The sequence below is a fragment of the Protopterus annectens genome, chromosome 7.part0 (assembly GCF_019279795.1).
Source record: "Protopterus annectens isolate FY-2018-M chromosome 7.part0, PAN1.0, whole genome shotgun sequence".
Lineage (NCBI taxonomy): Eukaryota > Metazoa > Chordata > Ceratodontiformes > Protopteridae > Protopterus > Protopterus annectens.
Window position 1 is genome coordinate 23,417,071 of NC_056739.1, and position 15,771 is coordinate 23,432,841.

The following is a 15,771-nucleotide window of genomic DNA, read 5'->3' on the forward strand; positions in this document are numbered from 1 at the left end:
TCCACTACTTCAGACTAAAAATTATACCCACCTCAATAAAAGATCATATACCTAAACTAATATTACATTTTCCACAAAACTCAAAGAGCAAACCCATTCTCCTGCTTCCATCCTTCTTTGAGTGCCTATGCTTAGCAGGAGATATACACCCCAACCCTGAACCTAATACTATCACTAATCCTAATCCCCCAGACATAAGCAATATAACCAGCCATAAATATCTCAAGCTACTCACCATTAATGCCCAGAGTCTAAAAAATAAAACAGCCCACTTTCATGCCTGGCTATACCATAACCTACCAGACATAGTAGCTATCTCTGAGACATGGCTAAAACCCCACATCTCTGACTCTGAAATTCTACCCCCTGGGTTTAAAGCCCTCAGATACAACAGTTTAAATAGAAAAGGTGGAGGAGTAGCCTTAATTTACTCTAGCCTACTGTCCATTACTCCCTACCAAAACCCCATTCCTCAGTTCAACAATGCAGAACTTGTCATGAATAACTATAAAAGCATTTGTATCATGGCCCTCTATATACCCCCAGAAAACAATGCCACAACATTTGAAGAAATTATTCTATGGGCCTCAACTAATATTAAGCTTGAGACCTACATACTAGGGGACGTGAACATAGACTGGAACAAAATTAATAACTGTAATCCCTCCATATCTATCAATCTATTCAAATTCACTCAACTAACCAACTCCATTACTAGACCCAATAAAAGCAACCCACCAGGCTCCACTCTTGACTGGATCCTAGTCAACCACCCAAATAAAATCTCAAACACAGGCATCTTACCAGACTCCATTAGTGACCACCTGCCAGCTTTCATCCATCGAGCAACCCCCTCCATTCCTCATCTACACCAATATATCCACACACAAAACCTTACAAACTTCAACCCCACAAATTTCTCTAATTCTCTCAAACAAACAAACTGGAACAATCTAAAAACTCTTCCTCTAGACAACGCTGTAGAATTCTTCAACTCAACCTTCTTAAATACCCTGAACTCCCAAGCCCCACCAAGAACAAAAAGAATAAAAAACAACTCCGTCCCATGGCTAACTAAAGATACTAAAAGACTTATGCAACAAAGAGACAAGACCTGGAAACTTTACCATCGCAATAAGCAACCTGACACCCTTCTTAAATATAAACAACTCCGCAACCTAGCTAAAAAACAAATTATGAGACAAAAAATCATACTATATTAAACTCCAGTCTAACCACTCCAAAAATCCCAGACAATTCTGGAACTCCATCAGTTCTCTTCTCAACCCAGGTACCAAAAACAATCCTTGCCCTGACACCAGTAAATCTGACCCAGAAATAGCTGCTGTATTCAACTCCTTCTTTACCAACTCTATATCAGAACTCACCAAGACCTTCCCAAACTACAACCTCTCTTCCCCAGCCTCTACCCAATTTTCCATCCCTAACCCTCCTCCCATATTTCATCTCAAATCCATCTCTACATCATACATAAAAAACTTCTCTCTAAACTAAAGCCATGCTCCAATGCCCTTGACACTATCCCCTCACTCTTTCTAAAAATTGCCGCAGATGGAATCACCATCCCCATTAGCATTCTCATCAATAGATCCAGACAGGAATCTTAACATCCCCAAACTGTGGTGTACAGCCTTTATTCTACCCCTCCACAAAGGAGGGAAAAATAATAACATCTCAAACTTCTGCCCCATAGCCATTCTCTCCCCAATTTCAAAAATTCTTGAAAAATGCATCCACCTCCAGCTCATGCCTTTCGTTACCAAAAAACATCTTATCACTCCAACACAACACGGTTTCTGACCTGGCCATAGCACAATAACTGCTTTTCTCTCTTTCCTAGACATAGAAAACCACACCCGTGATTTGGGAGAAATTGTATACACAGTTCTTCTAGACCTCTCCAAGGCTTTGACACAGTCTTCCATACCCATCTCCTGAACCACCTTTTTAAGCTTAATCTTTCTCAGAATACCCTATCCTGGTTTAAAAGCTACCTGTCTGACACATCTCAGGTCATGAAATGGAGAAATGGCACCTCAGCCTTCCTCCCTACCTCCACTGGGGTACCCTAGAGATCCATACTCAGTCCAATGCTGTTTAATATCTTTATCAATGACTTCCATGTAGCCATTCCTAACACTACGATCGTACAATATGCAGATGACTCAACTTTAGTCTGCTCCACCTTTAACCTCCCCGAGCTCCAAACAAAAACTCAAAGTGCCTTCTCAACCACTGAGAATTGGATGTTTCAAAACCACCTCTCTATAAATGCAACAAATCCAAAATTCTACTATTCTCTCCCTCAAAATCCCTCCTTCTCAATAAAAACTTTTTCCAAATTATCAGCCATGCCAACTCCATCATAGAAGTCATTCCTTTTTCTAAACATCTTGGGGTAACTATAGATGAACACCTAAAATTTGATACCCATATTCAACAAAATATTAAGAAAACACATCAAAAACTTGGCATGGTGTACAGAAACTTCCACTTTCTCTCTCCTTCTACAAGACAAACCCTCACCACTACCTGCTTGCTACCATCACTATTGTACGGTACTCCCCTACTAACCAACCTATCTTCCTCTATCTCTTCCAAACTAGAAATCTGTTATAACAAAATTTAAAAATTTGCCACCAAATCCAAATACTCCTCCCACCACTGTACTGCCCTCCGCGTGCTAAATTGGCTAGAACTCCCCAACTACCTTGACTACCTCCAACTCACTACAGCCCACAAGCTAATATTTAAACCAGCTAAATGCCCTGCACTAACATCTTACAATCATACACCCCACACAGAACTCTAAGATCTGCCCACCAGAATCTAATCGCTGTCCACAAACCAAATCATCCCGCTGGTCAGATTATCCTATCCTTTTCCTTAGCCAAAAAATGGAATTCTCTCCCTCCTTCTCTAAGAACTTCTGAACACTTTGAACACTTTAAAACTCAGCTCCATTCCTACCTCTCCTCTAATTGGAAATGCAATTGCATTCTCCCTACCTAACTTACTAGTAACTCTACTCCATACTGAATTCCTGAACAACTGCCTCATTCTGAATATAATGTAATCTAACATCAATATCATGAATGTATATATTGTAAATAGTTTACTTTCTGCCTTTTATTCTCCCCTTTCTGGGAATGATTCTCATTACTGCCATCATATAATTTTAGATGCTATGTAACAAAGAACAACAACTTGTCTCTAATTTGAAATGTAATGTATGTTTTGCTACTTTTTCTATGATACAACTGCCTCACTCTGAATATAATGTAATCTAACGTCAATATCATGAATGAAAATATTGTAAATAGTTTACTTTCCACCTTTTATCCCCCCCTTTCTGGGAACAATTCTCTTTACTGCCATCATACAGTTTTAGATGCTATGTAACCAATGTACAACTTGTCTTTAATTTGAAATGTAATGTATGTTTTGCAACATTTCTATTATACTTTGCTTATTTTTACTATGTAATGTGGAGCTTTTCTCCCCGGGCCTCCACTGAAAATGGGCTCCCTGAGCCCAGTGGACCTCTCCAGTCATCAAACTGGAAATAAATAAATAAATAAATAACAGCAATAGTGAAATCCTCCAAAGCAGGCTTTGAGTCCAAATTGGCCACATCTACTAGAGACAATCATAATAAGGCCTTCTTCACATATGACTACAACCTCAAAGGAAGCACCCAGATCTGTTCAGAACTGGTGGCCAATGACACCACATACTCAAATGATGTAGAGGAAACTTGCTAGTTGACAGATTCATCTGCCCCCCCCCCCCATACAGAACATCCCTAGTACTTGCCCCCTTCCCCTTATATCTAGGGAACAGGTCATCACTGCTCTCTCAAAGGCAAAAAACACAGCCTTCATGGGACCCGATAACATACCAGGCTTCATCCTACGTGAACTCAGGCAGGAACTTGTCAGCACCATTAGGTACCCTTTTCAACCAAAGCCTGAGTACTGGATTCATCCTAGCTGAGTGGAGGACACCCACTGTCAGCCCTTTACACAAAGGTGGAGCATCCACCGATCCAGGAAATTATAGACCCATCAGCCTAACTAGCCTGATCTGCAAGGCCATGAAACAGATTATCATGGACCTCATCAACACAGACATTGACAGCCCCCAAACACTCAATCCCACACAGTTTGGCTATGTCAAGGGGATGTCATGTCTCATAAATTTGGTCAACTTCTTTGAAAGAGTCACCAAAGCCACGGAATGGGGGGAAGGAGGTGCACACCACCTACCTTGACCTGGCCAAAGCCTTTGACACTATTCCACACTCAGACATAATAGATAAACTCTCTCAACTAGGCATCAATCCATATGTTACCAGATGGGTAGCAAACTGGCTCACTGATGGAACCAGCCTAGTCAAAATAGGGGAAGCCACCTCAAACAGTAGACTTGTAACAAGCGGTATACCCGAGGTTCAGTCTTGGGGATCTGTTATTTGGGATATACTTTTCTGAGGTGAAGGCCAAAAACCAGTGGACTATGACTGACCAAGTTTGCAGATGACTGCAAGCTGGGTGCCATCATCAATTCTCCTAGTGATGTAGATGTCCTCCAAGGGGGTCTCACCCAAACAAATGACTGGTGCCAGAAACATGGCCTCAAGTGAATACCAAAAAATGCATCATCCTCTTTGGGGAGAGTGACATCCCTACAACTTATCACATTAATAACATTCTAAGCACACAATCAGTCGTGAGGGATTTGGACACCCAGATTGATAGCAACCTGACTTTTGACCACCATGTTGCTTCCATTGTACAGAAAGCCTTCTACATGGCTCACCTCATAAGTAAGGGTATATCATCCAGGGACAAGGAGGTCATAACTTCCCTGTATTCTTCCCTTATAAGGCCTATTATTGAGTATAATGTCCCTTTTGGCATGTACCTCGCAAAGCACATGCAGCTGTTGGAGAGACCACAGAGGCTCCTCACCAGGAGAATCCAGGGCCTCAAACATCTACCATGCACAGATATGCTAAAAGCCCTATCCCTCTACTCAGTTTCACACAGACTCCTCAGAGATGACCTCTGTCTGGCATACAAGTTGATCACAGACCCCACCTTGATGGGACTGCTGCATATCTGCAAGTCCAGCTCCACTCTAATAACTCACACACGCAACCTCAACCTGGTCTGTGACAGCAACATGACTTGTTGGTAGGACAGATTTGTGTCCCAGAGACTCCACCATCTGTGGAACAGACTCCATCTCCACATCAAGCAGAGTATACCTCGTTTTAAGCACTACCTGGATAACTGGATGGGAAACAGAAAATATACACCTGGGATTTCACCTGTGTCCCTGCTGGACAGGGACATCAGGTGCTGACTTGTCTAAACATGGGCCAAACTCTTGGCTAGGCTTATAAGGGCCTCAGGGGCAGGCCAATAGCCTAGTAACCTCCTGTGATCCTGTATGTGTGTGTGTGTGTGTGTGTGTGTGTGTGTGTGTGTGTGTGTGTGTGTGTGTGTGTGTGTGTGTATATATATATATATATATATATATATATATATATATATATATATATATATATATACCAACTCAACAGAAATACTAATTTGAGGAAGGTGAACAGTATCGTCAAAAACGGCATCACTGCTGTTAAAACTCATTGACGGTGATTTCCTGTCGAGGAGCTCTGATCATTGAGTGTTGAATTTCAGGGAAATGAAGTCTGACAATTCCATCTTCATTTACCAATAGCTTACCCTTAATCTTTGGCTTAAGTTGAGCTCAGACTACTAGAACCACTGAAATCTCATATCTCTTTAATTTCACCTTACTTAATCATGCAGTAAAGTGCAAAGTGTTTGTGAAGAGAAATATTGAATAAAAAAAATATATATATATTAATATTGAGAATTAATTATTTTTCATTACAATATGTATGCATTATATCTGTAATACTAATGTTTTTGGTAAAATGTAAACTAGATATCTTTAAAGTTGTTGATGTTACATAAATTGTGAAAATGAAAGTGCCTAAAAGTATTATCTATCAGAAAGTGCACCATACCAGTAAACAAAGAGGTAAACAGAGACACTCATAAAGAAGCAAAACCTCTTATGTAGTTCCACAGAGTCATGTCAAACGCATGCTTCAAAATGCAAACTTTAAATCCAGATCATTTGAACAGCTGAGTTTATTGACTAAATCACAGAAAATAAAAAGGCCGTAAAGCACTTTCGTCCCTGAACAACAAGGAAGGGGACTTCATCAGAACAGATAGCTTAACAGTGTTTTTATTGATATTTGATAGCACCTATAAACTAAAGAAGTGCTAATATGTCCTCCCTTTCTTACTAATGTAAAAAAGGTAGTAATAATAGTAATTGTATTGCTAGTACTAATACTAATAGTATATTTTGCTTTAAACATTGGATCGGTATATAAGAATTATTGAATGATGCATTCTTCCCATTATCACTTTAGAAGCTCCATGGCTACCGAATATCTTAAAGCCTTGTCACTGTGAACTGAATTGTGCCCCTGCCTTCATTCTTTCAGGTATAACAGTTAGTCAGACATTGATCCAGTGCAACCCACTTCCTGCTGATTTATTCTGTGAAGTAAAATTCTTTGTTTTGCTTTGCTATAGTATTTTTGCCTTTCCATTTCTGCTATTGTTCTCAAAGTGCCATAAATGGCGTGGGTGGAAACCTCACACACTCTTTCAGTCACTGTTGCCTTTACATTAATGGTAAGCCATTAAAATCTAATTAATTTTTTTTAGTAAATCCTCTTTTTTGAGAGGAATTCATCATATTGCAAGGGATAGACAGTTTTCAAAGTAGCACCTCAGTTAAAATAATCATTAAAAAAATCAGAGTTTTGAAGTAGACATTTTTATGCTTCAATTCTTGTAGTATAAACCATATCCTCAACATAAGTTATCTGCTGCACTAATAGAACACTTGAGGAAAATGAGCCAGTAAATAAAATGAACACTTTGTGATCAGAATGAGAAGATGGGAAGGAAATTGCCAGCTTTCTCTAGTGTACAAATTGGACTCCTTGTATTTGTGTTTCTGCTGAATTCAATGCTTTGTTAGTCAACAGAAGCCAGGTACTTTGTCTGTATATTGTGACTGATGCAGCTTTCAGTGGATTCATTATTACAAATTTCATTTTTTTTAAGTGCAGCAAATTTTTACAGGCTTAACATAGGTGTGTGTGTGTGTATATATATATATATATATATATATATATATATATATATATATATATATATATATATATATCTGCAGCCAGAGAATCTATGGGGAAGTGTGGATTATTTATTTTGTTGGGGTAGGTAGTACGTAGTGGGCAGTGGGGTTGGCCAACTATGACAATTCGATATTTCGAATTTCGTGCTTCAGTGCGTTCTGTGTTTTCGTGGTTCGCTATTTCTGTGTCGGCGTTTAGGTATTCGCGTAAGTGAGGTTTCGGTATTTTAATATAGACCCAGTCTTTCCTATGTTATTTTTATGTTGAGGAGTATATGACATTTCTTGTGCAGAAATCTTATATGATGCAACTGCTAGAGGATAGGGATCCCTGCGTTTGGAACAGCATATTTCCAGAAGGCAGTTGGTGGCCAAAGCAATGGTCATAAGTGTGACCCTTTGTGGGACTTGTGCTTGTGTATTTTACATGTACGTATATCCCCCCCTCCCCATTTCATAAACTGCTGTTAGACTGTTGCAGACTTACTGTTGTCGTTGTTCTGTTATCTGCAGAAGTATTGCTTCTACTTCAGTTTTCTGGAGCACAAGTTATTGAAATGCAGTTCAATGAAAATGCTTTACTTAGAATGAATGAAAATCATTATTTGACGACACATATTGCTTAAGATAGTAAAGACAGAACATGTAAAATACTTGAATACAAAATCTGTCATGTAGGGGGAACCCTCTTCTTACTCCCACCTTATTATTCTAACTGTGAGATGTATACAGTTTAAAGGAAATGCAATTAGATGTTGCACATTAGCTCTTCCTGAAACTCCTTTCATCTTGGACTAAAGTTAATATGATAAATGAAGTGACATCATCTCCCACTCCACACACACACACACACACACTCACACAAACACACAAAGGATCTTACTGAAATTGGAGACTAAAAACAGTTTAGTTGTCAGTTCAAACAGTACCTAACTGAACAATATAAATTCATGTGTCAGAACACAGGACATGCCACCCAACCCTTGTGATTGTACATTCATCTCTGAAAACCTAGGCTGCTTAATCTCCTAAACTGTCCAGTTTATAATCTCACACACACTGCTTCCCCTGTCTGCCCTATCCATTCCCTACTATATATGTAATACCTCCTTCTCCTTTCATAAGCTCTTCTTATTATTATACAATTTCTACTCTGTTTACTAGTGACATTTTCCTCTATATTTGCATATGCTATGTCCATACTTCTGGCTGGACCGCATTTACATGGCCTATAAACACCTGTGTTATGCATTGTGTAGTCCTGATCCTACTACCTTTTAATCCTTCTTGTAAATATCTGTATATGTGTGTGTGTGCGTGCGAGTGTGCGTGTGTGTGTGTGTGTGTGTGTGTGTGTGTGTGTGTGTGTGTGTGTGTGTGTGTGTGTGTGTGTGTGTGTGTATTTATAGATATATAAATACCATCTCATAGCTCTCAACAATCAGGGATACTCTTAAAATATTAGTACTATTAACCTGAAACATTTACGGAATAAGTGAGTAGGAATTACATACATTTTCTGAAGTAAAAGACGTATGTAACTAATTATTGTCATTATTAAGTATAATTCAAAAAATCTGTTCACCACCTTTATGAGGGATTAAGAGGGACAGATCTAAAATCTGAGTCAAAATCAGGGATATCTCTGAAAACCAAGGACAGTTGAGAAGTGGGTGATATCTATTTTGCTGTTTTCTTAAAAAAAAGGCCTCTATTCTATTTTGCTCAAAATCTTATAATCTTATGACACTTGCAGATGGTAGTGAAACTAATCACTTCCATTCTCACCACATACCTTTCATTCGTATTCAACTTGATTTCTTTCATTAAGCACCATAAAGCCATCCTCAGAGTTTAGATTTGGTCTTATAAATACTGACAGTCTGGCAAAACAATGGATGGCCTGCATGCTTTGGTACTGCAATATGATCTAGACTTAATTGTCTTCTGTGAAATCTGGTTAAAACTAAGCTTTCAGAACCTTATAATGAATCATTCATTTCATCATGACCTCACAGTTAGTGGAAGCTGCCTGTTAGTCTTTATATGTCATTTTACCTGTAGCACTCTCTTGGCATAGCTATTTTGATACACACATTTACCCCATATTGTTTAGACTTTGAACTATGAACCTTACATAACCCCACCCAGCTTATTATCGCTGTGGTGCACCTTTGCCTTCCTGTCAGTCTTACATACTTTGATTTGTTCTACAAACTGCACCCCTAGCTTACAGAAAAGGAACACTCTTCTACTGGGTGTCTTCATTACCTCCTCCTCAGTCCTGATAGGAATGTTTTCTGAGGCTTACTCCCAGAACATTGTGAGAGAAATATGTATTCACATATGTAGTAAAACATGTATTCATATATGTATTAGCATTATGCTTGCTGCATTAGAAGCCTAAAAGGGTTAACACATTTATTCTGCTACAGGCTTGAAAATAATTGCATGTATTTTCTGACTTTGCTTCTTGTCAGCTCAGTGAATGACCTTGTTCGTACACTAAGAAACAGATGATTTTGCTAACGTTAGGAAAAGGAACAATACAGTATTCTGAAATGTTACTAGACTTAAGCAAATAACCTTGTTCATACTGCAGCTGTGTAGATAAGATTATAGGCTGAAATCAGAATATGCTTTATGCTCAAAGCAGGAAAGAATCACTAATTGCAACACTGAAATATGAGTGAATTGTTACAGACCGGCAGTTAGCGAGGCCACGTTGATATCTTAGGAAATTTTCACATGGGAAGTTTATACTTGCTATAGCAGCAGAAAAACTTAGTAAACACCTGTCTTAGAACAATGCTAAGAGTTGTATTTTATTACGTCAGCTTAGAGGGCAATGGCTTACAAAACAGTATAATAATGAAGTATTTCCTGTATAATGTCAGACAAACTTCTGAACTGCATTTTTGTCTCCTTGTACAAGAATAAAGGAACCTTAACTGAACCTTGGCTGCATTGATTTTTGATTTTTCCTTTGACAAGTTGGTCATTCTTTGACCGGAAGCCTCTTGGTTGACCTGGATCAGACAGGCCTGGTGGCTGAAATCCGTACGGAAGAAGTTACCGAAATGGTTCTTCTTATTTGAAAAGACCTCCAACTGAATTGTCGTATAAAAAGAGGCCGGACACTTTCTGATCTGCGGCTGACGAGCAGGTTTCAATCGGACCAGGGTGATCAATTGCTGAGGCTCAGGTAAGGGGATTCTACTTTTTTCTGTTTTAGATCAGGGACTTGATTGTATTTGTTCAGTCAGGATTTTTTATGTAAATCCAGGGACAGAAAAATTGCTATCTTGTCATAGATCAGGGACTTTTTTCTGTTTTAGATCAGGGACTTGAATGTATTTGTTCAGTCAGGATTTTTTATGTAAATCCAGGGACAGAAAAATTGCTATCTTGTCATAGATCAGGGAAGCAGAATAAGTAGGCAGGTAGTCTGAAGGGACTATAAAATCTTTGTGGTACCACGTTAAAAAACAGGAAGGGTTACGTAACATTCATAAGGTTAGGTCAAAATGGGTAATAAATGTACAAAACAACCCCAAAATCCGCTGTTAACCGAAGACGCAGAATACATGTGGTCACGACGTGCCTATAACGTTAAATACTACACGAAATGGGTTAATAAATATGAATTTGATGGTAAACTAGAAAAATCCTCAGAAAAAGTTGTCAGACAAATAGTAGATCCAGATTGGCACATGATCAGTGGCAACTGGAATCCCCGTGACGCTGCGCTTAAGCCCCTCCCACATAACAGCGCAGAGTTAGACAACAAAGTGAAGGGTCTAACAGACCGAATTTCTGAAAAATGGAAACCTAGGGCAGACTGGACTTGCATTAATCAATGCATCCAGCAAGAAGGTGAAACTGTTGATAGGTATTATGCCAGATTAATAGAATGTTTTAATAGCCATTGTGGAATGCAGGCTCCTGAAGACCAGACACAAGATTCCCCATATGAGCAGCAGTTAAAGAATGCATTTTTAAAAGGCAGTATTGCACCCATAAGTAGTTTTATTACGAAGCATATGGTAGACCATCGTAAAAGCAGATTACAGTCACTGCTTGAATATGCTAGGCATGCCAAAAGGCATTTTAATAACAAAAAGAAAAAGAAAGCCCAAGTATTCGCTGTAGATGACGGAGAAGTTTATTTAGTACAGTCCGGAAAGAAGGGCAAAAAGAATGCCCAAGGAAATAAACAATCTGATCAGCGATCAGAGGACTTTGAAGGGAGAAAGAAAAGGGGTGAATGTTTTAAATGCAGTAAAAAGGGACATATGGCAAAGGATTGCAAGAAAAATAAGAAGGCAGCAATGAAGGATAAGAATGAAGAAGGTGAGAACTGACTATATGGTAGTCAAGAATCACTAGATGGGAATAACGGAAAAAGGACAAATGAGAATGTGATAGAGAGAGCAGAGAATGTCATAGGAGAAATAGAGGAAGTGCAGGAAGCTACTGATAGTAAAGAAAATGAAATATTAGACCTAGCCTTGTTGAGCTTGGAGCTCTATTTGGCAGACACGAAACCAGAAGTTACACTCCTGGTAGAGGGGAGGGAAGTCAAGTTTCTGTGCAATTCAGGGGCATCATGAACCCTGGTACACCCCTCCAAACTACCAGAGAAGTCAGAGTCACATGATTATATTTTGGTGAAAGCAGCTAATGGACAGCTGTATCGGGAGCCTCTCTCCCATAATATTGCAATAACAGATTCTGTTTCAGGATTAACCCAGAAAAGCAAAATTGTTGTTTCTGCAAAATGCCCAGTGAACCTTTTGGGCAGAGATCTTATGCAACTATTTGACATAGCAGTAGTTCCAACCATGCAGGGTATAGAAGCACAATGACAAATGAACACTTTTGCTGTGCAATCGGAGGGTAAAACATTTTATTGGTATAGCCAGAACTTAGTTACGATCGGTCCTGGGGCAATAACTGAAGAGTTAGTGAATGTGGCTATCAGTAAGTTCCCCTCCCTTTGCATTGATGTACAACACCTGTTGCACTGTAATACACCAGGACCTGACAAAGAATATGAGCAAAAATTGTTTAAAAAATGTGCGAACAGATTAGTATTGCGTAATCTGTACTGGGACATGAAAGGGAACAGTGTAGTTAGCTGTTCATTGCCTCAGGAGTTCTTTGCACTTTATAAATCAAATTGATTACCACATGTTAGTTTAACTAAAGCCAAAGATGTGAAATGGGCAGACCTAGGAGAAAAAGTCACAAAATGGGAAAAGCAGACAGAATTAGAACTGTCAGAACAAGGAGTACATAGACAGAAATTAAATTGGAGCACACAGACACACCCAGCTGTACACTTGCAGTCAAGTGAGGGCAGCTGAGAAACACTCTTACTAGAAGAGGAAGAAAAAGCTTTATTAGACATACCAGAGACCCTCTGGTCAATAGGGAAATCAGATGTAGGACTTATTCGTACAGCAGGACCAGTTACCATCACGCCAAAATCAGCCTTTAGACCACAGAAAAGGCAGTACCCCTTAAGAAAAGATGCAGAAGCAGGTATTAAACCTATCATAGCAGCTTTACTTAGGGAAGGATTACTGGTGGAATCTCCTGATTCACCATGTAACACACCCTTATTTCCAGTTAAGAAAGCAAATGGAGAATGGTGTATGGTCCAGGATTTGCAAGCTGTAAATGACGCAGTAATATCAAGGGCACCTACAGTGCCAGATCCACATACCCTATTAAATGATTTGAAGCCTCAACACAAATATTTTCCTGTGATATATATTAGCAATGCGTTCTTTGCAATACCAATACACCCTGACAGCCAGTATTGGTTTGCATTTACATTTCAGGGGAAGCGGTATACATATACGCGACTACCACAGGGATATTGTGAAAGTCCAACGATATTCTCACAAGAGATGGCAAGTAACTTGGCGGGGTTTACCCCACTGAAAGGTGGTCAGATTTTACTTTATGTTGATGATATCCTGCTGGCAGCCCCTACCCAGCAAGATTGTAAGGAAGACACTATAACATTACTGAAATTCTTAGCCGTTGAAGGACACAAAGTAAGCAAAAACAAATTGCAGCTTTGGAGAAAACAAGTTAAATACCTTAGATATGTAATATCCAAAAAGGGTAGGACATTAGATAAAGACAGGAAAATAGCAATCTTACAAGCACCAAAACCCACAACCAAGAAGGAAATAATGTCCTTTCTTGGTACGACTAATTTTTGTCGGAGCTGGATCCCAAATTATGCTTTGGAATCTGCACTGTTAAACAACCTAATCTTTCAGAAGCCTATGGCAGCACTAGATTTGATATAATGAACACCAAAAGCAAAATTAGTTTTCTGTAAACTAAAACAATTGATAGCATCCTCATTAGTCTTAGGATTACCAAACTATCATAAACGTTTTTTCCAAACTGTAGATTGTAAGCAAGGTTATATGAGGTCAGTGTTGACATAACAGCATGGGGACAAGCAACGCCCCATTGCTTACTATTCATCGCAACTGAACCCAGTGACGTGGTCTTTGCCCCACTGTGTACAAGCAGTAGTTGCTGCCACAATGGCAGTGCAGACTTCAGCCTCAGTAGTATTATCTACTGGTAAACCGATTAATCATGCACAGTTTATTTTAGATTTGTTAAAATCAATTCAGTTACCTCAAAAAGTAGCTATTTGTAAATGCATAGCTCATACCAAGCAACAAGATAGGATTTCAAAAGGTAATGCTAGAGCTGACACAGCTGCAAAGCAAGCAGCCTCAGAAGCATTTCTTTTGAATGAGGAATTACAACCTTCTGAGATTTTAAACTTAGAAATGTTAAAAACAATGCAGACACTTACTACACGAGCTGAGAAACAAAAGTGGGAAAGGCGAGGAGCACTCCTCAAGGAAGGACTGTACATCTCCAAAGAGGGAAAACCAATATTGCCATCTAATTTATTTAAATATGCAGCTTTGTTGAGCCATGGGCAATGCCATGTCTCAACAGGGGGGATGGTACAGTTAGTCAATCAGGTATTCACTACATACGGATTTAAAAATTATACTAAAACATCTTTTTGCAGTTTTCTGTTTCAGGTAAAGAGTCGAATCAACCATTGGAAGCGACAGTAGTCCCAGAAAAATGAATCTGGGTAAAGACTACAAAACGTAAATATTGGAGTTTGTCAAAGTGGGAGGGACCATACCAGGTTGTCTTGACGACACCCATGGCAGTCAAGATTGATGAAAAATCCTCTTCGATCCATTTGATACACTGTAAACTTTGCAAAAACTTTGAGCTAGATAAAAATCTTGCTGTTCCACAAAAAGACTAAACATGACAAAATCTAGAGCAAACAGGAATGCAGAACAACCCCAGAAGTATTGCATGGTTATCCTGTTGATTGTACTGATGACAATAATCTTTTTGCTGTGGCCTATCCTTTTTTCGGCCACATCAGCTGAACTGAATAAACGTGATGAGTCACCCATAGACTGGCACCCGAACTTTATCAGGCGATTACACGTGTGTATGTTGAGACTTTTAATGTTTCAAATTGCTGGATTCGTACAGCCATACCAACAGCATACGGGGGTTATTAATGACTGCGGTCCCCCTAGGGGTCAATGAGACCTGGGAAAACTTGGTTTATGAGACTGTACATTATAAATGTTATATCAAAGCAAACAAAATGGGTACAGTTTGTAATTCAAATTATGACTCATTTCTTGAGTCCATGCAAAAGACTGTTAGGGATATACATCATAATCCTATTCTTTTTAAGCAACTGTCTATAATAGATAGGAAAATGTTTCATGCAGGGCAGCCATATCTCAGTAAAGTAACTACTAAGGTAGAGGATTGTTATTTTGTGTGTAATAAGAAAGCATATAAATGGTTACCTGAGAATTGGTCCGGCAGTTGTTTTTTGGGGTACCTGGTTCCGGCCATGCGACACACTGCAGTTTTGCCTCAGGGAAATATTTGAAACACCTGAGATGTAGCCAAGAAACCTGTCAGAAAGCCTGAGAATCCAGTGGGATGAATTGAGGTGGGCTGGAAGGACCATCATACCATGGGTACCAAGCTGACGCACATGAACTTGAGTGATGCTGTCATATCGTGGGCAGGCATATTACCAGCATATGGAGCGGCAAAATCGATTTGGGAGCTGCAAAAACTGTCCAAACTTCTCGAAGTAATGAGTAATGCAACTTTTTCTGCTCTTGAATTGATAACTGTTGAACTGAATGCTATGAGAACTGTGGTACTCCAAAATCGTATGGCTCTCGACTTCACCCTAGCAGCGAGAGATGGTGCGCTTTAATCAAAAAAGAATGTTGTGCATGTATCCCTGATTACCAGCATGAGATTAACAACCACCTTGAGGTGGTACAGCAAGTGTTGACTATGACCAAACCAGACCCCAACCCACTGACGGACTTTTTCCAGAATCTGTTTGGCGATGGGGTACCTTCATAATGAACATATTAATAGCTG